This window comes from Mobula birostris, chromosome 28 (genome assembly GCF_030028105.1).
Source record: "Mobula birostris isolate sMobBir1 chromosome 28, sMobBir1.hap1, whole genome shotgun sequence".
NCBI classification, from domain to species: domain Eukaryota; kingdom Metazoa; phylum Chordata; class Chondrichthyes; order Myliobatiformes; family Myliobatidae; genus Mobula; species Mobula birostris.
Window position 1 is genome coordinate 23,838,467 of NC_092397.1, and position 23,732 is coordinate 23,862,198.

Consider the following 23,732-nt stretch of genomic DNA (forward strand, 5'->3'; position numbering starts at 1 on the left):
GATCCTGTCATCGACTATCCTGAAGAGGAGGGTTGCTGAACAACAACGTAGGCAGCCGTTCTTTGGGCCATCACTCCGCAGAGTGTTCTCAGGCAAGAAATTAAAACAAGGTTTATTATCAGCAACTGGAGTTGAACAAATTTCCTAGCAGGGATTGAAGCCAATTATAGGTCCCAAAGGTGATGATAGAGTCGTATGTAACTCCGGACCAAATTTCTTACCCTTAACAACGTCTAACGGGATCCAGACGGCTAAAGTTGGTGATGTTCTCAGGTATATCAAGGATGTTTGTCCATTATTTCAGGCCAATGATGGCACAGCTATCTTCGCTCTCAGCCAACAGAACGTTTAATGCTGTTCGGTTTTGAGAGGCAACTTTGCAGTTTGCTGCCATTTTGTGATAATGTCATTGGTGTTCAGACTTATATCCGCACTGTGGCTGTGTTGTTAGCCAATTATTGCAACACTGGGGCCATACCGATCCTCTCACGAGTCAGTTTGGTGGGTCCCCAGAATAGGAACACTACAATCCAGTAACGCTGCTCAGTCTCCTTCAGCCTTCAACGCTGGCAGATGGTATGTATTTGGAGCTACCTTCGCCAAATTGTAATAAACCCTTGACAGCGTTTGTTCAGACCAGAGACACCATTTAAGTAGAAAGGGGATACCCTGGGACAATAAATACAGTCGACTTGCCAGCCGATTCTGTAAGTACCATGAAATGCTCCTCTATTCTCTGTTTGCATATGTGTTTAGCCTAAGGGATTCCCCTCCGCTCCCGGACTCCACACCTGAAGGCTGAATCTCTGGCTGTCAGCAGGATGCGAAATTCACTATTCATCCATGGTTTCTGATTGCGGAAAACTTTTATTTGTTGTTGTGATGTCACCCTATCTACACACTTGTTGATGTGCTCAAGGACAGAGTTGGTGTATAAATCAATTTTAACCTGCTAGTCTGTGGTGGCATGGGCAGCAAACGCGCTCCAGTCTGTGTGCTGGAATTTGTGCTGAAGAGCAGAGTCAGCACCCTCCAGACAGATCTTAATAGTCTTCATTGTGGGTTTCACACGCTTAATGACCGGGCTATAAATGGGAAGCAGAAACAATGCAAGATGGTCGGACTGTCCCAGGTGGGGGAGGTTTGTAAGTGTCAGCCACATTTGTGTAGACATGATCGAAAGTTTTATTACCCCTAGTGGTGCATAATACATTTTTGTAAAATCTTGGAAGCACAGTGCGTAGGTTACAATGATTATGGTCCCCAGCGACAATGAAGGCTCCGTCTGGATGCAATGTCTGCAGCTTGCTAATAGTGGTTCTGAGATGTTTCATGGCTACTTTAGCATTGGCATCCGGTGGAACATAAACTGCGACAACAATGATGCATGTAAACTCTTGAGGTTGATAAAAATGGTCTGCACTTAATAATCAGGTATTCCAGATCAACAGAGCGATAAGTGTCAGCAACACACATCAAAGTTGCTGGTGAATGCAGCAGGCCAGGCAGCATCTCTAGGAAGAGGTACAGTTGACGTTTCAGGCCGAGACCCTTCGTCAGGAATAAGTGTCAGCAATGGTAGAGTTAGTACCCCATGATCGATTCACGTAAATGGATAAATCTCCTCCCCTACTTTCACCAAGTAAACATTATCCACCCTTACCTGCGTAGACTGTACAAATAAAATAAAATTCAGAAAAAAATAGTCTTCCTCTCACTCCTCATTTCCATAATCGATTCGTTCCATAACATATCATATGCTTTTTCAATATAAAATACCGTTTTTGCAACTTCTTTATTTACCTGTGCTTTCATAATATCATCTTCCAAATGCAAACCTGAATCCAATGTCATTCTACCATTCCAAAATCCACTCTGATAAAATGCTGCGTCCCCTCTCTTTCTCAGAATATAATACAATCGGTCTTTTACCATACATTCCATCAGTGTATCCCAATGGTATGTGACGTTAATGACGTTGATCATGAACTAGAAGGATTCTACGGGGGGTTCCCAGGTTTTGTAACAGGCACTGCTAATGCCATATTCTATGAGGAGGCCAAAACTCCAAATATGATTCAAAATATTAATAATATCTTGAGAGTTGTAAGCTATGTTTTTAAAGGTTCAATAACATAACATCCTTCCTGGTGCAATCTGACCTGTACTATTAATACCTTTCTTAAATTCACACAAAGAAAAGTCTACATTACTAACATTGCTACAGCTGCCTTCCAACACATCAGAGTATTCACTTAAATCCTTACTTACCCCAACAGCGTTAAGGCTCTTCACTTAATTTATCTCAGAACATAGAACATAGCAAACCTACAGCACAATACAGGTCTTTTGGCCCACAATGCTGTGCCGAACATGTACTTAGTTTGGATATTACCTGGGGTTACACGTAGCCCCCTATTTTTTCTAAGCTCCATGTACCTATCCAGGAGTCTGTTAAAAGACCCTATTGTATTTGCCTCCACCACCGTCGCTGACAGCCCATTCCATTCACTCACCACTCTCTGCATAAAAAATAACTTACCCCTGACATCTGCTTTGCACCTACTTCCAAGCACCTTAAAATTTTGCCCTCTCGTGTTAGCCATTTCAGCCCCGGGAAAAAAAAGCCTCCGACCATCCACACGATCAATGCTTCTCATCATTTTATACACTTCTATCAGGTCACCTCTCATCCTCCGTCGCTCCAAGAAGAAAAGGCCAAGTTCACTCAACCTATTCTCATCACGCATGCTCCATATCTTCATTATGAATTGCAGAAAATAACCGAGCTGGTAATATAACATTCTCTATTTGATTAACAATCACCTTCTCAAATCAATAATGGAATTTTATTAACCCTATGAATCCTTTCTCCTGCCCGATTCTCTTAATCATTCCCCAAACTTCTCCAAGTTTAATATCCCCTCCAATACAATCATAAGAAGACCTCCAGTAAACCTTTTTCGCAACCTTCACAACTTTCCTCACTGCAGCCTGTGTCCTTTCACACTTAAGAAGGTCACTCGGAGAGTGATACTTCAAAACTCTCCCAAACACCTTATTTCTCCCCTTATTGCCTCTACACACTCCTCCGTCCACCATGGAACCTTTCTCCTATCAATGTCATTTTAACACAGGAGACGCTTCCACTGCAGTTTGATGAATAATAACCTTTCATTGCAGAAATCTATATCATCCTCGACGTTCAGCCATGACAGACATTCATCACGTAAAACATCTCCCAGTTTGATTAACCAAACTTCCACACCCTAAAAGTGGTCTCCTGTCCCTTATATAAATCCAAACCCAAGCTTATAAATATAGGAAAATCATCGCTGTCCAATGCTTCATCACCCATGACATCCCACTCACTCACTCCAGCCACAATGTTAGAAACTGAAGTTAAATCTACAGCAGTTTCCAAACAATGATGAACAATAAATCTCGTACCTCTCCCACCATTAAGAAACACAACATGTGAAATATTGAAAAAAATCTACTACAATCAAACCATTCTGTTAACAACCCCACATTGAATTCTGTGCACTAAAATACCCACACCTAACAACCCTTACTGAGCTACAACTACATATACTTTCCAACAAGTCAATCAAAAGCTTTCAGAAGAGTCTTACCGCTTCAATACTCCTGTTTGTTGAATCAAATACTTCTACTACAGACACATCATGCACTTCATTCGCATCCACAACTCTATGTCCTATCCCTTTCCTTATTGAACGTTGGCTATATTTAAGAGGGAGTTAGATACGACCTTTGTGACTAAAGGGATCAGCGGGTATGGAGAGAAAGCAGGTACAGGATTCTGAGTTGGATGATCGGCCATGATCATATTGAATGGCAGTGCAGGCTCGAAGGGCCGAATGGCCTAATCCTGCACCTATTTTCTATGTATAACACCAGCCCCTCTACCAATCAACCTATCACATGTAATTACAACATAATCCTGCAAATTGACGCATAAATATGATAACAGCCAGGTTTCATATTAGGTGAATTTGATGAATCAGAAATAAACTTCTCAATGTCTTGCCCATCAGGCTTCTTTCATTCCACTGCAATATCCTTAATCTCATTCTGTACCTGGACAAAGAGACTGAAATACAGATATCCCGCCCATCAGAGCTTCTTTTACAGTTTCCCACATAACACCAGGAATACCATGATACTTTTCTGCAGCTTTTACAATAATTTTAATTTTCTCAGTGCAACTAGATACCTGATCAGTACAATTCACCACATCATTTATAAGGCCACAAACTTCCTTTTATCAGCTAGTAGTGTATCTTTAGTAATGGACCTGTGATGCGACATATAGCCACTGACCTCACATTCTGTTCTCCGACTGGTAATACTTTATTAACATTTGGTTTAACTTTTTCCTTTAACCTGTTGAACTTCAGCGGCCTTCTTAAGCACTTCACATATTTATAAATTGCACTATGTTCTCGCAATTACAACAATTAAACATTATACCTTCACAATCTTCATACTTATGTTTCCCACCACACTTACTACACCTTAGTTTCCCATGACACACTGCCACGACATGCCCAAAGCTCTGATATTTTTACATCTAAGCAGAGGCAGAATATAAGCTCATATGTCATAACTAACATACCCAGACTAACTTTATCAGAAAGCTTCACTGTATCAAAATATAACAATAGATAAGTTATCCATCCTTTCCCCATTTCAGACTACTTGTAATCTCTTCACCTTCTTAACCTTGCCTCCCAATAAATAAGAATTAATCTCTTCGATCAAAACCTGCACCAGAACACCAGTTCTAACATCCCTGATACTTCTATTTTCATTAGACAACTTGCATATCTTTTTAACCGAATTAAGTCTTCAAATGAAATGTCTTCTCACAGTTTCTTATCCTAACGATTAGCAAAGCACCTCCTTTAGGGTTTGAGCACAATCTATATTCCCAAAAGCAGATTTCAACTCTGTGGCTAATTTCAAAGGAGAAAACGTGCAGATGCTGGAAATCCAAGCGATACACAAACAAACGCTATATGAACTCAGGACTGATCAATTGTCTCCGCCCGAAGTATCGACTGAACTCTTTCCCAGAGATGCTGGCTGGCCTGTTGAGTTCCTCCAACATTTTTTTTTTTTTGTGTGTTGCTGTACTTAATTTCATGGGATTGATAGAAGGCTGTTCTTGGTCAAATTTAAACAATACTTTGAAATCCCTACCGTTCCATTACTTGAAATCATTTCAAAATTATGTTACATTTTCCGTTTTCCAGATCCAGATTCAACTGCATTCCAACTCCTCAGCCATTCGCTCGAACCCTTCATTTTGGGTTCCTTTTCCAAACACGCTCCACCCCCTCCCTCCTGAACCTACATTATCATGCAAGTCTCTTCTTATTGTCATTTCGACCGCAACTGCTGGTACAGTTCACAGTAAAAATAAGACAACGTTTTTCAGGACCATAGATGCTACATGAAACAATACAAAAACTACACTGAACTACGTAAAACAACACAAAAACTACACTAGACTCCAGACCTACGCAGGACTGCATAAAGTGCACAAACCAGTGCAGACATTACAATAAACAATAAACAAGACAATAGGTACTGTAGAGGGCAGTAGGTTGCTGTCAGTCCAGGCTCTGGGTATTGAGGAGTCTGATGGCTTGGGGGAAGAAACTTTTACGTAGTCTGCTCGTGAGAGCCCAAATGCTTTCGTGCCTTTTTCCAGATGGCAGGAGGGAGAAAAGTTTGTATGAGGAGTGCGTGGGGTCCATCATAATGCTGTTTACTTTGCGGATGCAGCGCGTGGTGTAAATGTCTGTAATAGCGGGAAGACCGACACCAATGATCTTCTCAGCTGACCGCACTATCCGCTGCAGGATCTTGCAATCCAGGATGGTGCAATTTCCAAACCAGGCAGTGATACAGCTGCACAGGATGATCTCAAAAAAAACCTCTGTTGAATGTGGTGAGAATGGGGGGTGGGAGACGGACTTTTCTCTAGTCTTTGCAGAAAATAGAGATGCTGTTGGGCTTTCTTTGCTATGGAGCTGATGTTGAAGGATCAGGTGACATTCTCCGCCAGGTTAGCACCGAGAAATTTGGTGCTCTTAACGATCTCTACCAAGGAGTCGTCGATGTCCAGCTGAGAGTGAACGCTCCGTGTTCTCCTGAAGTCAACAACCATCTCTTTTGTTTTGTTCACATTCAGAGACAGGTTGTTGGCTCTGCACCAGTCCGTTAGCCGCTGCACCTCCTCTCTGTATGCTGACTCATCGTTATTGCTCTTGAGGCCCACCACAGTCGTGTCATCGGCGAACTTGATGATGATATTTCCCATTATCCCCACACATTCACTGCCTGCGCCACCAACTGCTACTGCTCCTGAGCCAGTCAACAACTCGAACCCTCCGCATGTGTTCTGCCGTCAATCAGGTCTATGGGTGGAGCAACGCAGCTGATGCGAATGTGTTGCAATGACGTCACAAAACGTAAACATACCTTCCCCGGTCCACGTTGTGAAACGTCTGTTTGGAGGATCCAGGGCTGCGGGAGAGGCAGGGCGGTTTTAAAGCCGTCCACATGGTAAGGTTCTTTCCAAAGTGTCTCAGCTGTACCTTTGCCTGTCTTCTCCAGACAGTCACACAGCCAAACTGAGAGAATCGGCATGAGTGTTGGGAAAGAGCAAGAGTTTATATCATACAACAGCCCCGGTCTAATGTGTTTGGAATGACGGATTCGGGCACCGAATGTTCGCCGAACGTTTTAAAATACAGACGTGTTGAGGGACTACCTGGGAAAAAGGCCGCTAAACACAACGTTCCTTGATTTCGAGAAACTCTCCCGTTCCGGGCTATTTGCACACTCGAATGCCCCACTTTCTAAATGGGGTTTAATGTGCTTAAATGTGAGGTTATCCACTTTGGTGGCAAGAACAGGAAGGCAGATTACTATGTGAATGGTGTCAAGTTAGGAAAAGGGGAAGTACAACGAGATCTAGGTGTCCTTGTTTATCAGTCACTGAAAGTAAGCATACAGGTACAGCAGGCAGTGAAGAAAGCTAATGGCATGCTGGCCTTCATAACAAGGGGATTTGAGTATAAGAGCAAAGAGGTCCTTCTGAGTTGTACAGGGCCCTGGTGAGACCACGCCTGGAATATTGTGGACAGTTTTGGTCTCCAAATTTGAGGAAGGACATTCTAGCTATTGAGGGAGTGAAGCGTAGCTTCACGAGGCTAATTCCCGGGATGGAGGGACCGTCGTATGTTGAAAGATTGGAGCGACTGGGGTTGTATACACTGGAATTTAGAAGGATAAGAGGGGATCTGATTGAAATATATAAGATTATTAAGGTATTGGACACGTTAGAGGCAGGAAACATGTTCCCGATGTTGGGGGAGTCCAGAACCAGAGGACAAAGTTTTTGAATAAGGGGTAGACAATTTAGAACGGAGTTGAGAAAAAAAAAACTTTTTCACACAGAGGTTTGTGGTTCTGTGAATGTTCTGCCTCAGAAGGCAGTGGAGGCCAATTCTCTATAATCTTTCACAAAAGAGTTAGATAGAGCTCTTAAAGATTACGGAGTGAAGGGACGTGGGGAGAAGGCAGGAAAAAGTTACTGATTGTGGATGATCAGCCATGATCACAGCGCACGGTGGTTCTGGCTGGAGGGGCTGAGTGACCTACTCCTGCACCTATTCCTATTGTCTGTTGTCTAATACTTCAACCCCATTTGTTTCGTTGAAAGCTTCTCTTGTATTTCCAGTTTCTATTTGAAGCAGGAAAACGGTCTCCCCGCCGGGGATTCGGACCACTGAAATAACGAGGAATAAACACGAGTGTGGAATCTGTCTCATGGATGTCAGGGTTAGTAGGGTTCATATTAGAGTCACTCTGGTGTTTGTTTGTTGAGAGTAGAGCTGCCGCTTTTTACCCATCCCCTTCTCATTGTGTATCAGTGGTGTATCAGGATTCTTCAGCGATTCAGTCACTTACTGTGTTCAAGAACTGGCCAAAGGAAGTGTTCACATTAGCGTCTAACTGACCGGATATGTATAATCAGGATTTATTTCTCATTTACTGATCCGCGAAGCAGGAAAGCATTCGAATCTCTCGGGTCGATTCTCCCTTCAGTCGGATCCCAGGTGCTGTGTTTCTCCGGTCTGTCGGAACGTCGCGACATCCAGTGGTCAGAATAGGAACTGCAACAGAGTGAGGAATGATCCTTCAGAAAACAGCTCAAACACTGAGAATCGAGTAACAGAATCTTATAGCACCAGAAACCATTCAGTCAATGTATCTGTTTTGCATCATGGGGCAATGGTGGTATAGTGGTGAGCATAGTTGCTTCCCAAGCAGTTGACCCGGGTTCGATTCCTGGCCCTTGCCGGGTGTACACTTTTATACTAAAAAATAACCTCTAACCGGGCACTATGAACGCAGAACTGTAATTCATGGGAAATTTGTTGTGAGTGAAATTCACTCTAATGGCTCAGATGGATCCCTCATGTACGATGGTGGTAGTCCCTCTTGTAGGATGATCGAGGATCCCAAATTAAATGAAAAACACAGCATTAGACCACGGAGGTCTGTTAGATTCCTGACCAAAGACACAACGCGCCTCGGAAATTCTCTCGTTCCTGTCTTCCATCGTGCAGAAGGTACACAAGCCTGAAAGCACGTATCACAGTCTCACGGATAGTTTCAGTCCCACTGTTGTGTCTATTGAATGGTTTCCCATAAGATAGGATGGACGTTTGACCTCACTGTCTACCTTGTTATGGAATTGCACTTCATTATTTACCTGCGCCGTGCTTTCTCTGTCCCTGTTACAGTTTATTCTGCATTTTGTTATTGTTTCACCTTGTTCTCTCCCAATACAATTCAATTCAATTCCATGGAAGAGACTTCACAGTGCAGAAGTCGAATCACAAACGAGAAAATGTGCAGATGCTGGAAATCAAAGCAACACGCACAAAATGCTGGAGGAATTCAGCAGGCCAGGCTGTTTCGTGCTCATGAAGAAGGGTTGCGGCCTGAAACACCGACCGTATACTTTATTCCATAGATGCTGCTGCACATTTTCTCTTGTATGAGAAAGAGATTTAAAAAAAACTGTTGATCACTGGCTCGAAGCACCAACCTTTCGGTTAACAGCCGAACGCGCTCACCGATTGCGCCACAGAGACGAGAATTCAAAGAAGTACGAATAAATGGCAGATGTCAATTGAAATGTGGTTTCTTTCTACAGATGCATAATATGACACGTTTATGTTTTGAAACCCGAAGATGCATAAACGTTGTCGCCAATAGCAGAGGATGGTTTCGATCAATCGACCTCTGGGTTATGGGCCCAGCACGCTTCCGCTGCGCCACTCTGCTGGGGAAAATACAAAGAATTGCTGTCTGTGAATGTTGTGCTATGCTTTGTGTGTCTGTGTGTGTTTATCTCTGGGTCTGTATATGTCTGGGTCCATTCCCTCGTTTCCCCGTATTCATACCCACTTTCTTCACTTTCTTTCGTTCATTCCCAGTTTCTCCTCTTTCTCTTTTTCTCCACCTTTCTTTCTTTCTTCCCTGCTCTCTGGTCCACCCAGTTATTATCTCTATGCCGTTTAGTCTCTATCCTTTCTTCCATCTCGTTCCCGCTATTTCACCAGTGACTATGTTTTACATTATTTATTTTTTCAGACGGACAATTCATCCCACTTGTGAGGCTTTAAAAAAAAAACGACGTTTCCACCCACAAGGCGGACTAAATCCCGAGGTGCCGTTAACTTCCTAATCCTGTCCCGATGATTGAATGAATGTCGGAGTTCCTTCAGTGTTGAACCAACAGTTCACCTTGTGAAGCGGAACTCGCGACATTAATGTACTGCAAGCACTTCCCTCAAATGCAACACTTCCTCCACCGGGATTAACTGTTGGTGTCATGTTCAGACCATCACGGCCGGACCAGTGAGTGACAGATAGGGAGGTGGGAACTATCGCTGATGCCCTGTAACGAGGGGCGGTTTTTCCATTTCTCCACCGAAGCTGCGTAACTGATACAGTAAGGGTTGGGTTTTAACTCCCCCACGTGGGACGGTGTAAAGACACGCTGGCAGCTGCTTATCACCTATCACCTGGCTTCTCCCTCTCTTCTCCCACGTTTCAATTCTACTCCTCATTTGATTTCTCCAGTCCTCCTGAAGTGTCTCGGCCCAAAGCGTCGACTGTACTCCTTTCCATAAATGCTGCCTGACCTGCTGAGTTCCTCCAGCATTTTGGGTGTGTTGATCCGTGTCTTCTGTCTCACTTGCCAAACCCGTGAATCTGCTTGCTCATAACATCTTCCCAAATCTTTTGTTAAGTAGATATTCGGAGAAATGTTCTTATATTGCAAAAATAAAATTACGTTTGATTAATTCAACTAAAAGCTATTAACAGATACCAAAACGTACCACAGAAAATGGAATTTAAAGCCCTTTTTGATTAAGCAAAGGGACCCTTTCCCTCCCAGAGGCGGACTGTTGATATGAGTTGTTTCTTTGGTCTGGGAATGAGTTTCCAAACATTAAATTGATGCTATATCTGTTCGTGAATCTCTCTCTCTCTCTCACACACACACACACACACACACACACACACACACACACACACACACACACACACACACGCATACGAACACCGACACACGCACACGCATGTAAACAAACAGAGACACGCATACGCACGGGCACGTAAACAAAGAGATGCACATACACATACACACACACACACACACACACACACACACACACACACACACACACAAACACAAAATAAGTTAAATACTGAAAGCGCAGTGGCTGGCAAACTGAAGGAGAAAATGTGACAACACAGTGGAGATATTGAACACGAACAGGCCTGGACATTTCTCAAAGGAATATCTCACAAGTGTTGGAAGGACAAACCAACGTAGAACATACAGGGTTAATGGTAAGGCACTGAGGAGTTAAGTGGAACAGAGGGATCTGGGAATCCAGATACAAAATTCCCTAAAAGGTCGTCACAGGTAGATAGGGTCGTAAAGAGAGCTTTTGGTACATTGGCCTTTATTAATCGAAGTATTGATTATAAGAGCTGGAATGAGGCCTAATCTGGAGTATTGTGTTCAGTTTTGGTCACCAAATTGCAGGAAGGATATAAATAAGGTTGAAAAAGTGCAGAGAAGGTTTACAAGGATGTTGCCGGGACTTGAGAAACTCAGTTACAGAGAAAGGTTGAATAGGTTAGGGCTTTATTCCCTTGAGCGTAGAAGAATGAGGGGAGATTTGATAGAGGTGTATAAGATTATGATGGGTATAGATAGAGTGAATGCAAACAGGCTTTTTCCACTGAGGCAAGGGGAGAAAAAAAACAGAGGACATGGGTTAAGGGTGAGGGGGGAAAGTTTAAAGGGAACATTGGGGGGGGGGCTTCTTCAGACAGAGAGTGGTGGGAGTATGGAATGAGATGCCAGACGAGGTGGTAAATGCTGGTTCTTTTTTAGTATTTAAGAATAAATTGGACAGATACATGGATGGGAGGTGTATGGAGGGATATGGTCCGTGTGCAGATCAGTGGGACTAGGCAGAAAATGGTTTGGCACAGCCAAGAAGGGCCAAAGGGCCTGTTTCTGTGCTGTAGTTTCTATGGTTTCTATGGAATGGAATTATGTTAATATTAGTTGTACGTGGACATTAATAAATATGCGATGGTCATAACCTCCTGGCAGCGTGTTATGCCTTTGGAGAGATGGCGCTCCTGTGAAAACACCAACGGACGAAGCTCTAAAAACATTTCGAGGTAGTTAAACTATCACTGAAGTGGAGTTATGGGAGTGAGTTGCAAACTCAGCACAAGAAATGAAAGAAGTGAGAAGGGAATCTATGTGAAAAGCCGAGTGAGGGCGCAGTGCGGATGTTGAGGGACGAGGGAGAATCAGCGAGGGAAGGATGAGGGAGTAACTTTAAGTTCCTCAGTGTTATCAGTTCAGATTATCAATCCTTGGCCCGGCACATACGTTTCACTACAGAAAAGGCTCGGCAGCACCTTTACACGTCATCTAAAATGTTGACAGATTTCCATAGGTGTGCGGTGGAGAGCATATTGACTGGTGGCATGAGGACCTGGCATGGGACCAACAATGCCCTTGTACGGAAACGCTCACAAACAGTAATGGATAGAGCCCAGTCCAGCACAGGTAAATCCCTCCCCACCGCTGAGCTCAGCTACACGGAAATCAGTATCCCGACCGTCCAGATCATACTCTCTTCTCGCTGCTGGCAATGGGAAGGAGGTAACCCATCAATAGGTCCATCACCCCTCAGCCATCAGGCTATTGAAGAAGAATGGACAACTTCATTTACCCAACACTGAACTGTACCCACAACCCAGAGACTCACTGTCAAGACTTATCAATGTTATGTTTTCGACACTTAATGTTTATTTATTAGTATTATTTTTTTCCTTCTTGTATTTAAGTAGTTTATGGTTTTGTTCACCTTTGTCGTTTGCTGTCTTTGTTGAGCGCGGTCTTTCATTGATTCGCCTGTGTTTCGTTCTATATACTGTGAATGCTCCTATGGTGACATGTATATACTTCAGTAATAAATTTAATTTAATCTTGCGACTTTGAAATTTAGGGAGAGGAATCTATTGGGTGAGACACGGATGCTGTTTCACACTGTTAGCGACGAGGTGGAAAGATTGGTGGAGCCCAGCAGCTTTATTCTTTGAAACAGGATTGTGGCAGAGGACAGCACCGAACGGAACGCCTTATCGACGGACATAGAAGATAGGAAGGGGAGTGGGCGATACAGATCTTCCAGTTGTTTCATTTGAATGGTCATCTCTGCATTGGAATCACCGAACCACTGTTCCAGCATTTCATATAAACGGGCTGTTGTGACCGTTATCTATATTCTCATCCAGGAGGAACCAGTCTCATCGCATCCCATTTGTTAAGACCCCTCAGGATTTTACATCTATTCTGTAACAAGTTCTTACTGCTCTATATTCCAGAGGATACTATCCTTGTATCTTGAACTCGGCTCAGAACACAAGTTGCACACCACAGGTATTAACTTAATTTGAAAAAATAGAGCTGACGAATTTTCCCGCGATTAATAGCACCCCTTCAAACCCGAGTATTCTAAATGGTGTTCCAGGAGTTGTGTCTCTACATAATTGAAAAATATTTTTTCTACTGATGGATTCAGGTCTCCCCGCTATATACCTTGCTTGCTTAACCAAAGTTTTGGAAAATACTCTATGGTGGCCAGCAAGCATTTTGGAATTGACGTCCTCGCTCAGCTGAATCACGTTGACTGTCAGAGGGCGACAAAACCTCATCATTTCGATAAAATGCTTCCTTCTATTTTAAACTACTATGTTGATTAACGTTACCTCCCATTTCACTGAACTTTACACACTCAGGAATATTTTGATATCTTTCTTTTTATATAGTTTTAGATTCGGTATGAAACAGGAAGGCGTATAGTCAGACAGTGAAGTGGGAATGTGGAACACATTGACAGAGCAGCCGATGCACTGTGGGGAGAAGAAGGATCGTTTGCAGTCCAGAGCTTCTGCATACTGATCCATAGTAACCATCAGTAATCAATCCCCATATTTCCTCGTGTAGGTTAAATATGTCTTTTAGATATGTTTGCATAAGCTGACACGTACGGATATATATATATATATCTTCTGCAGCGCAGAATGGGCTACCAGCATATCATCTGTGACACCTTTGACAATTGCTATACCACTATCACGATAGTGAGTACGTGCCAATCCACACATAGACTTTGGAAAGTCTTGGCGGTACTTCTAGTCACAACGTATATCCAGAGACTAAAATCCGCTGCACCAGTGGTGTGGGCCAAGAAGGTACGGTCAGGGAAGGCAAAGCAGCGCTTTGAGTCGGTGGACTGGACCCTATGCAGGCACTCATCTTCGAATCTGAGCCAATACGTTACAGTTGTCAGGGACTTCTCCTCGATTAGTGCGCGTTTTCGAGAACATACCGGATATACCCAAACCAAACGCCGTGGGTGAGCCAGGATTTTGTAGCTGCTGAAGGCTAGATGTGTGGTATTCAGAACCAGTGATCTATAGCTGTACAAGAAGCCAAGGTAAAAACAAAAGCAATTTAAGAAGGGGAGACATATGACTGAGGCTACAAACCGAATCAGAATTAAGTCGGCTCTGGCAGAGTATGCAGAATATTACTTGCAAAAAAAGCGAAACTTAACACCGTGAATGGCTGTGATACTTTATTCCCAGAGGTACTCATCGTCTTTTATGGAACTTTTTGAAAAAGAGAATAAAACCACTCAGTGCTAATCCCTGCAGCCGCTGATGACTCTCTGATCGAGAGGTAATGTTGGATCTATATACGACCCTGGTCAGGCCCCACTTGGAGTACTGTGCTCGGTTCTAGTCATCTCACTACAGGAAGGATATGGAAACTACAGAAAGGGTGCAGAGGAGATTTATAAGGATGTTGCCTGCATTGGGGAGTATGCTTCATGAGAATAGGGTGAGTGAACACGCCTTTTATCCTTGGAGCGGCGGACGACGAGAGGTGACCTGATATAGGTGTATAAGATGATGAGATCGTGTGGATAGTCAAAGGCTTTTTTCTCAGAGCTGAAATGGCTACCCGAGAGGACACAGGTTTAAGGTGCTGGAGAGTAGGTACAGAGGAGACGTCAGGGGTAGGTCTTTTACGCAGTGAGTGGTGAGTGCGTGGAATAGGCTGCCGGCAACGGTGGTGGAGGCCGATACGATTGGGTCTTTTAAGAGACTCCTGGATAGGTACATGGAACTTAGAAAAATAGAGGGCTGGGAGTAATCTTAGGTAATTTCTAAGTAAGTACATGTTTGGCACAACATTATGGGCCGAAGGGCCCTTATTGTGCTGTAGGTTTTCCATGTTTCTGTGATCTCTGTTGTAGAAGCCGATGTCAGAACATCTTCCAAAAGGACGAACACTTGCAAGCTGTCAGACCCTACTGGTGTACTTGGTAGAGATCTGAAAGCCTGTACCAATCGACCGGCCGGAGTATTGAAGAACATATTCAATGTCTCAATTCTGCAGTGGGAGTTTCCCACCTTTCAATAGGGTGATAATCTGACTACGGCCCAAGAAGTGCACTGTAAACTGCCTCAAAGACGATCGCCCACGTCACCTACATCTGTTATGACGGGCAGCTTTAAGCGGCTAATCATGGCTGAATCAATGCACAAGAGGGACCTAGATCTATTGCAATTTCTCTGTTGCCATAAAGGGCTTACAAAGGACGCTCTCTGATTGGCTTTTACTCGGCTCAAAGCGAAAAGTACCAGTTACTGGTCTTAAGGTGTTATACTTAAATGCACGCCGCATAAGGAATAAGGTGGATGATCTTGTCATACAGCTACAGATTGGCAGGTACGATATTGTGGCCATCACTGAGACGTGGCTAAAGGATGCATGTCTCTGGGAGCTGAACGTCCAAGGATACACGGTGTATCGGAAGGATAGGAAGGTAGGCAAGGGGGGAAGTGTGGCTTTATTGGTAAGAAATGATATTAAATCATTAGAAAGAGATGATATAAGATCGGAAGGTGCAGAATCTTTATCGGTTCAGCTAAGAAATTGCAGGGGTAAAAAGACCCTGATGGCAGTTATATATAGGCCTCCAAACAGCTGCAGGGATGTGGACTACAAATTACAACAGGAAATAGAAAAGGCTTGTCAGAAGGACTGTGTTATGATAATTGTGGGAGATTTTAACATGCGAGTGGATTGCAAAAATCAGGTGGGCACTGGATCTCAAGAGAGAGAATTTGTAGAATGTCTGCGAGATGGCTTTTTAGAACAGCTTGTTGTTGAGCCCACTAGGGGATCGGCTGTACTGGATTGGGTATTGTGTAATGAACCGGAGGTGATTGGAGAGATTGAGGTGAAGGAACCCTTAGGAGGTAGTGATCATAACATGATTGAGTTCACTGCGAAATTTGAAAAAGAGAAGCCGAAATCTGATGTGTCGCTATTTCACTGGAGTAAAGGAAATTACAGTGGAATGAGAGAGGAACTAGCCAAAGTTGACTGGAAAGGGACACTGGCGGGAAAAACGGCAGAGCAGCAGTGGCTGGAGTTTATGTGAGAAGTGAGGAAGGTGCAAAACAGGTATATTCCAAAAAAGATAAATTTTCGAATGAGAAAAAGGATGCAACCGTGGTTGACAAGAGAAGTCAAAGCCAAGGTTAAAGCAAAGGAGAGGGCATACAAGGAAGCCGAAATTAGTGGGAAGACAGAGGATTGGGAAGTTCTTAAAACCTTACAGAAGGAAACTAAGGAGGTCATTAAGACGGAAAAGATTAACTATGAAAGGAAGCTAGCAAATAATATCAAAGAGGATACTAAAAGATTTTTCAAGTATATAAAGAGTAAAAGACAGGTGAGAATAGATATAGGACCGATAGAAAATGATGCTGGAGAAATTGTAATGGGAGATAAGGAGATGGCAGAGGAACTGAACGAGTATTTTGCATCAGTTTTCACTGAGGAAAACATCAACAGTATACCGGACACTCAAGGGTGACAGGGAAGAGAAGTGTGCGCAGTCACAATTACGACACAGAAAGTACACAGGAAGCTGAATATTCTAAAGGTAGATAAATCTCCTGGACCAGATGCAATGCACCCGCGTGTTCTGAAGGAAGTAGCTGTGGAGATTGCGGAGGCATTACCGATGATCTTTCAAAAGTCAATAGATTCTGGCATGGTTCCGGAGGACTGGCAGATTGCAAATGTCACTCCGCTATTTAAGATGGGGGCAAGGAAGCAAAAAGGAAATTATAGACCTGTTAGCTTGACATCGGTGGTTGGGAAGTTGTTGGAGTCGATTGTCAAGGATGAGGTTACAGAGTACCTGGAGGCATATGACAAGATAGGCAGAACTCAGCATGGATTCCTTAAGGAAAATAATGCCTGACAAGCCTATTACAATTTTTTGAGGAAATTACCAGTAGGCTACACAAGGGAGATGCAGTGGATGTTGTATATTTGGATTTTCAGAAGGCCTTTGACAAGGTGCCACACATGAGGCTGCTTAACAAGCCCATGGAATTACGGGGAAGTTACATACGTGGATAGAGCGTTGGTTGATTAGCAGGAAACAGAGAGTGTGAATAAAGGGATCCTATTCTGGTTGGCTGCCGGTTACCAGTGGTGTTCCAGAGGGGTTTGTGTTGAGGCCGCTTCTTTTTACATAGTACATGAACGATTTGGATTATGGAATAGATGGTTTTGTGGCTAAGTTTGCTGACGATAAGAAAATAGGTGGAGGGGCCGGTAGTGCTGAGGAAACGGAGTCTGCAGAGAGACTTGGATAGATTGGAAGAATGGGCAAAGTAGTGGTTAATGAAGTACAATGTTGGAAACTTTATGGTTATGCACTTTGGCAGAAGTAATAAACGGGCAGACTATTATTTAAATGGGGAAAGAATTCAAAGTTCTGAGAAGCAACGGGACTTGGGAGTCCTCGTACAGGATACCCTTAAAGATAACCTCCAGGTTGAGTCGGTAGTGAAGAAGGCCAATGCAATGTTGGCAGTCAGTTCTAGAGGAATAGAGTATAGGAGCAATGATATGATGTTAAGGCTCTATAAGGCGCTGGTGAGACCGCAATTGGAGTACTGTGGGCAGTTTTGGTCTCCTTATTTAAGAAAGGGTGTGCTGACGTTGGAGAGAGTACAGAGAAGATTCACTAGAATCAATCCGAGAATGAGAGGGTTAACATATGAGGAACGTTTGCCCGCTTTTGGACTGTATTCCTTGGAGTTTAGAAGAATGAGGGGAGACCTTATAGAAACATTTCGAACGTTGAAAGTTATGGACAAAGTGGATGTGGCAAAGTTGTTTCCCATGATGGGGGGGCGGGTCTAGTACGAGAGGGCATGACTTAAGGATTGAAGGGCGCCCATTCAGAACAGAAATGCGAAGATTTTTTTCTTAGTCAGAGGGTGGTGAATCTATGGAATTTGTTGTCACTGGCAGCGGTGGAGGCCAAGTCATTGGGTGTATTTAAGACAGAGATTGATAGGTAACTGAGTAGCCAGGGCATCAAAAGGTTATGGTGAGAAGGCGGGGGAGTGGGAGTAAATAGGAGAATGGATCAGCTCATGACGTAATGGCGGAGCAGATCGATGGGCCGAATGGCCGTCTTCTGCTCCTTTGTCTTATGGTCTTATGGTCTTATGGCTTTCATCGCCTGGACGATAGTAATACCTATGTCACGCTGTTGCTTAGTGATTACAGCTCAATGTTCAGCACCATCGCGCCTTCAGTTCTAAACAACAAGCCCCAAAACCTGGGCCTCTATTCCCCACTCTGCATCTGCATCCTTCACTTCCTCACTCGCTGACAATCAGCATTGCCGTGTCTCTAGGATGCGTGTGTAGCCCACTGCTCTATTCTCTCTACATCTAAGACAGTGTGGATAGGCACAGCTCAAACGTTATCTATAAATTTGCGGAGGAGACGATCAATATTGGCCGAAATTTAGATGGTGTCGTGGAGACATACAGGTGCAAGATAGATCTGCAGGTTGATTGGTGTCCTAACGACAACCTTGCACACAATTTCAGTAAGGTCGCGGGAATGATTGCGGACATTAAACAAAAAACGCGAAATCGAGGGAACACACACCAGTCCTCGTCGAGGGATCAGCAGTGGAAATGGTGAGGGTGCAATTCCTGGGGTTCAACATCTCAGAAGATGTATCCTGCTGTAATTACACAGAAGACACGACAACGGCTATGTTTTATGAGGTGGTTCAGTAGGAGGCTCAAAATGTCACCAGCTATGCTGAAATTTGTGCAGATGTACCGCAGAGAACATTCTATTTGGCTGCATCGCCGTCTGGAAAGGACGGGATCAGCATCAGATCAAAAAACGCTGCAGAAAGTTGTGAACTACCATTTCCAACATGGGCACCAGAATCCCCAGCAGTGAAGGCACCTTCAACAGACGAATCCTCAAAAAAAAAAGCGGCAAGCGTCCCTAAGGATCCTCACACCCAGCACATGCCCTCTTGTCATTGCTATCATCAAGTAGGAAGTATAGGAGCCTGAAGAATACAATCGACGTTTCAGTAGTTTCTTCCAGTCCGCCATCAGATTTCTGAATGGACATTGCACTCATGGCCACTAAACTTGGTCTTGTTTTATATCATTGAGTGCAGTTTACACAGATCAACTTACTGACAAATAAAGATGATTCACGCGGGAAATAATCCGGGAAAAAAAGATGTAGAGTCCTTAATCGTGCAAAGCTAACGATAGAGGAGTGGACATGGAAATCATAGGTTTCAGTTCGAAGTTTCACTCAGACAGAAAAGGAATTGACAGGAAATGCAGTGGAATAAAAAACTGAATATTACAATTGCAATGTAGTTAAATTAATAACGGTAGGTGATGCCAGAATGCACCCTAACAATCAGCAATGCAAATAAACAGGCAAATCTTTCAGCGAACAGACCTCGCAATAAAACTCGTCTGGGCTCTTCAATACACAACCTTTCTACGTCTCATTACAAGCCGCTCATAGTCAGGCAAATTGTTATCTTTGCGGACAACAAATTCAATAATATCTTGTTATGTTGATAATTCATGCATTTTGTGATAAAGATGTTTATTTGGAGATGATAACCTTTCTCTAAATATTATTGTTTCCAGCATTTTGTTTATTCTAGCAACTCAAACCACGCGTTGGAATGATAAAAATTGCAAAATATTGTTCAGAGAAGTTGGACAAACAAGTTGTTTTTGTAATATTCCTGGAGGAACGAAATGCATTTCGTAATGGCATATTTTAAGAAAGGTTTCTGTTTCCAATAGGTTGCGGCTGATGTGAGTCAGAAGACCTTCCCAATAATTAGATCAGTGATCTTCCGTCCCCTGTATATAATAAACATTCTTAATTGAATTTCTCATTTGTCGGCAGGTTGAAATTGTATGAGCAAACGATTGCAGCTTCTTATAAAACATGTCTTATCCGGCAATTTACTACATAGCGAGCATTTACTATCCTTCACTTGCAGCGGTTGGTATTCTAGGTAAGGTGTTGGCACAGCTTAATGTTTGAACTGTTCGATCTTTCACTTACCACAATGTGATCATTCAGCCTGCAGTCGCATCCGCATCGTTGCGGCTCATGGTGTTCGTGACTTTGTTTTTGACTTGACTCGAATTTCCAAGGCGCTTTTGGTATGCATTTTGTGATTGACCGAGCAGTTATACAGAAACAGTTTGCTTAAAGCAACAGTTCAATTCATTGCTGCCTTTTCTGCTATTTCTAATTGCTTCTCAGGAATTTGGGGAGCCAAAAAATATTTGTGACAAAACAAAACGAGTATCCCTCCTTGTGTATCAGACAAAATTGCCTCGCAGCAATCGACACCGGGGTATAGAATCATAGCTAGATTGGTTCTGTGCTTCCACCCAGCTCAGTGCTGACACAAACGGGATAAGTGGCCAAATCCTGACATCAGACACATTTCAGACACAGCCCATCGATCAGATCGTGTTCATCTTATTTAGTTGTGAATAGCTCTGCAGACCGAACAATTATCGTCTTCGAATCGCACCGAACCGAACTGTTTAACTGGGCTTTTAAGTTGTGTTCGGAGTGCAGATCAACATGAAAGCCTGAATATCCGTCAACATGTGTGTCCGGAATGTCCGTCAACATGAGTGTCCGGAATGTCCGTCACCATAGTGAATCTGGTAGCGAAGGTGGTGATTCAATGTGATGCTGTCTGTGTGGAGCGTTGAACTCCTTTTCTTCTGCGCTAATCAATTGAATCTGATTAACTGAAACTTTTGTAATTAACTTTTGCCTTTTGTTTCTACTTGCAGTTAACTTAACGGCGATTGTTATCCTGTCCCGTGGAAAATGTGGGCTCTCCAAGTGTATAATCCGCGACCTGGTGGAAATGGAAATCGCCGATTTCATGGTTGTGATCGTTGCTATTGTCATGCAGCAGATTAATCTGATGTATTCGTACGCCCGTTTCTTGCTCATAACTCCGGTATGTGCGGCGACGCTTCTTTTCCAAGTTGCAAGTTTGGACTGCTCCGTTTGGCTGACTGTTGCTGCCACGTTCGACCGGCACGTCGCGATTTGCTGTCAGAATCTGCGTAAGAAATGCTGCACTGTGAGAACAGCGACGGTAGTTATAGTGACAGTGGGCACCGTGAGCTGCTTGAGGTGCATTCCGTTTTATTTTCAAGTGGTGCCGAGAATAATCATTGATAATACGCCGTTCGGTTGCGTCCCAAGACCCGAGTACTTCACTTCATCCATATGGAAAACCCATGAACTGATTGACAGTATTATTACACCGTTATTACCCATTTGTTTCATTCTGCTGTTGAATGGTTTAACAGTCAGGCACATTATTGCAGCAAATAAAGTCCGCCAGGGACTGCGGAGGAACAGTGAGAACCAGGAAGGTTCAGAGGTGGAGAGCGGGAAAAAAAATCGATATTTTTGTTGTTCACTCTATCAACCAATTTCGTATTATTGTGGACGCCCTACGTCATACACTCAATGACCTGGCAAACAGTGAATATATCTTACAAAGACAAGTAATTAAATACGCCTACATACATCATGCAGCGATGTGCATTTATGTTACAGTATCTCAGCACCTGCACGAACACGTGCATTTATACGCTGACACAGCGAAAATCCAGGGAGGAGGTGAAGAACGTACTGAAATACCTGTTTACATTAAATTGACAGCTCTGTAAATAACAGTAAAAAAGTGATGCAAAATGCAGTTTTCAACTCAATTATATATTCTGAGGGATTTGTAGCTTCTGTAAATATACCATGAACACGAGGGTTGTAATGGAAATTACAGTTGTGCTGAACACAGTACAAGCAATTAATCGATGTAGGTAACAAAAAAAGCGAAAGGGGTAACGGTGACGTAATTGAGATATCGATAACAATGGCAGCCAATCACAGAATTAGTCGACGTTGAGTTAACAATGAGATGTATCAGTGCATCAAACACAATAAGTTAAGTGTCAGAGCTATGAAAATTAATTCTTGCCCTCACTGCTCAACGTGGCTCAGTGCATAGAATGTAGACAGTAGATAGGATGCAAAACTGTGCTGAGAACTTCCTTAATATTGATTGGCATCTGATTCGTTCCAATGGTTCAGACAGGGCAGAGTTTGTTAAGAGTGTCCAGGACGGATTCCTGTCACAGTATGTTGACAGGTCGACTAGGGGGAAAGCCATACTAGATCTAGTATTTGGTAACGAACCGGGTCAGATTATAGATCTCCCAGTAGAAGAGCATCTGGGGGACAGTGACCACCACCGTCTGGCCTTTAACATCATCACGGAAAAGGATAGAATCAGAGAAGACAGGAAAATGTTTAATTGGGGAAGGGCAAATTATGAGACTCTAAGGCTAGAACTTGCGGGTGTGAATTGGGATGATGTTTTTGCAGGGAGAGGTACTCTGGACATGGGGTAGATGTTTAGAGATCTTTTACAGGATGTTAAGGATACATTTGTCCTGGTGAACAGGATAAATAATGGTAGGGTGAAGGAACTATGGGTGACAAGTGAGGTGGAAAATCTAGTCAGGTGGCAGAAGGCAGCATACAAGAGCAAGGATCAGATGGGTCAATTGAGCAATATAGGGCAGCAAGAAATGAGCTTAAGGTGGGGCTGAGGAGAGCAGGGAGGGGGCATGAGAAGGCCTTGGCGAGAAGGGTAAAGGAAAAGCCCAAAGCATTATTCAATTATGTGAAGAACAAAAGGATAACAGGAGTAAAGGTAGAACCGATTAGAAATAAAAGTGGGAAGATGTGCCTGGAGGCTGTGCAAGTGAGCGAGTTCCTGAATGAAAACTTCTCTTCGGTATTCGCCAATGTGAGGGAACTTGATGACGGCAGGGACATTATGAGTGATGTTGATGTTCTGGAGCATGTTGCTATTATAGGAGAGGAGGTATTGGAGTTGTTAAAATACATCAGGACGGATAATTCCCCGGGGCTTGATGGAATATTCACCAGGCTGCTCCAAGAGGCGAGGGAAGAGATTGCTGAGCCTCTGGTTAGGATCTTAATTTCCTCGTTTTTCACGGGAATGGTACCGGGGACTGGGGGGGGGGGCGGGGGTGGAGGCGAATGTTGTCCCCTTGTTGAAAACCAGTTATAGACCAGTGAGCCTTAGTTCTGTGGTGGGGAAACTGTTGGAAAAGATTGTTAGAGATAGAAACTATGGACATTTAGATAATCATAGTCTGATCAGGGACAGTCAGCATGGCTTTGTGAAGAGCAAGTCGTGTCTAACAAGCCTGACAGAGATCTTTGAGAAGGTACCCAGGTATATAGATTAGGGTAGTGCAGTGGATGTGATCTACATGGGTTGACAAGGTTCCGTACGGTAGGCTTATTCAGAAAGTCAGAAGGCCTGGGATCCATGGAAATTTAGCCGGGTGGATTCAGAACTGGCTTGCCTGCAGAAAGCAAAGGGTCGTGGTGGAGGGAGTACATTCGGATTGGAAGGATGTGACTACTGGTGTCCCACAAGGACCTCTGCTTTTCGTGATTTTTATTAACGACCTGGATGGGCGGGGGGCGGGGGCGGGAGTAGAAGGGTGGATTCGCAAGTTTGCAGACTACACAAAGGTTG

At 43.5% G+C, this 23,732-nt stretch overlaps 1 protein-coding gene across 1 annotated transcript in view; it reads right to left on the bottom strand.

The window, feature by feature from the left end:
* LOC140189013 (uncharacterized) overlaps positions 1-23,732 on the bottom strand; it is a 1,003,756-nt gene that overhangs the window by 42,146 nt on the left and 937,878 nt on the right. The window lies entirely within an intron of this gene.